This window comes from Arachis ipaensis, chromosome B06 (genome assembly GCF_000816755.2).
Source record: "Arachis ipaensis cultivar K30076 chromosome B06, Araip1.1, whole genome shotgun sequence".
Lineage (NCBI taxonomy): Eukaryota > Viridiplantae > Streptophyta > Magnoliopsida > Fabales > Fabaceae > Arachis > Arachis ipaensis.
The window spans coordinates 130,790,991-130,793,245 of record NC_029790.2 but is presented as its reverse complement, the minus strand read 5'-3'; the positions used below and the strand labels follow the sequence as shown (position 1 = coordinate 130,793,245).

The window sequence follows — 2,255 nt, the reverse complement described above, 5'->3', positions numbered from 1 at the left end:
TAATTTTTTTACTATAATTTATAATATCAGAATAAAATCAACATAATTTCAAAAGATTTATATTCCCGTAGTAACATTACGAGTAAAAATACTAGTTAATAACCTAAATGATGAACCTGTGCATTGCCTGAGTGAAGAGCTCAAGTTCTTGAATTGTGCCATAGTTATCATAAGTGTCATCTAGAGTAGCAATGCATGTGATCAATTTGCCCAATATTCTTCTATGAATGCTATATTTGGGCTCAGGAATTATTAGTGACCAGAAGTATTATTTTCATTAATTGTCAAAAAATATTTACATAAAATATATTGGCAAAATTACATTACTAATATTGGCAAAATTATTCCGTATTAAATATATTGAATATTTTTTACATAATTATTGGCTTTTGAAAATACTCTAAACTTTGTTAATACTTAATAACCATGTGTGTTATTTTTGTTAGCAACTAATGATAAAAAATTACCAACATATATATATATATTTAATGCGCTAGAGTTGTAGTATACTTACTTGGTGTTACTGCCAACTTCGTTTTGGTGCATTTTCTGTAGCATATTAAAATCTAATTTTGCAAAGGCTAAAAGATCTTTGTTATGAGAAGGATCTTTTTCATAGAGAGATATGTAAGACCTTGAATTTACTCTTGGAATTGCCCTGTGAAGAGGTTGCCTTAAGCATTGATTAATGTGTGTAGCAAGAGTTGGACTCAATTGATGATTATTCATCATGATCCTGGACTTAAGATTAGCATATGTGAAATCAATTGCTTCTTCTAATATATCTTCTCCGTGAATACCTAATTGTGCTGCTTCATACAAACTCCACATTCCTTGAATATCTTGGCCAATCATTTCATTATTGAACTTGCCTTTGTTGTTCTTGAATTTGTTAAATATATCTGTTGTTCACTCATATTAACTATATCGTCATGAGAATATATTATATTTAAGAGTAAATATTTTTTTCTGTCTTTGAGGCTGCGTTTGATTATAAAAACAAGACACAGAGAATAGTGATACAAAAATAAATGTTATTATATTTTGTTTGGTAATAAATTAAAATAAATTATAAATGTTCAATTTATTCTATTTTTATTAAAAAATTAAAAAGAAAAATATAATAATAAAGAATATAATTATAAAAATACACTAATAAAATACAATGTCTTTGTCCATTTTAATAATACACTAATTCAGTATTTTTGAATACAATGTCTTTATCCATCTTTTAGCAATCAAACATAATTTTATGTTTTTGTATCTCTGTCTATCTTAGTGTCTTGTACCTATAAATAAACGCAATCTAAATAGTATTTGCTGACGTGTCAAAAATCGTTTAGACCAATAACAAAGATCATTTTTATTTATACATTTTATTTTTGATATATATACTTTAAAATAAAAGATTTACATACCTGATAAAATGTGAAATCCTTTTTGTCTGAGTAGACGAAAAAGTAACGAATGAAAATGAAGGTTTTCTTCTTTTAGGTTAAACCTATTTTTGGCAAGATCATTGTAGATTTGTTCTAATACTTCACCAATTTCTTCCTCAAAATGATAAGAAATATCCAATTGCTGGATTGAGTCAATAATACTTAATTTTTCTAGGATGTTATTACTTGAAGATAGGTACATCCTCACTTTTTCCTTATATACTTGATCTTGTTGCCTCGCATTATCATAAACTTCCTACAAATAGTGATGGCAGAGAATCCAATGTTCATCAATCAATTTAAGGGGGAAAAAAAAAATCATACTAAACATGTCTATTTGAGTAAAAATCAGAGTCGTTCGTCGAAAACCAATAAATCTATTGAATTAGTGATACTTTATATGGTTTGTGGGTTTTTTTTTAATAAAAAATAAAGCTTTCTATTTTAAGATTTACCAAAGAAGAAAAATAAAAAATGAAAACAAAATATAAAGTTATATTATTTTCACTTTTTTTTTCCTGTTTCATAAAAACTGAAAATACTAAAAATAGAAAGAAATGTTTTCTCAAACCAAACACCTTTTAATTAGAGCATTTAAATCCTTAAAAAAAAGAAAAGAAAATGCATATATGTAATTAGACAAAGAGCATACCAGGGGATCGGAATGAAATTGAAGGAAGATATTGCCCCAAATGTTGGGACTATATTTCACAAAAGGTCTCTTGAAATCATCGTCACGTGCTTCATAGTGGATTTTGAGAGCTGAAGCAGAAGCTCCAAGTGACATTATTACAATTTGAAAATGTGTTTATGTGT

At 26.9% G+C, this 2,255-nt stretch overlaps 1 pseudogene; it reads right to left on the bottom strand.

Annotated features, from left to right (window-relative positions):
- LOC107648508 overlaps nucleotides 1–2,255 on the bottom strand; it is a 6,675-nt pseudogene extending 4,420 nt beyond the window's left edge.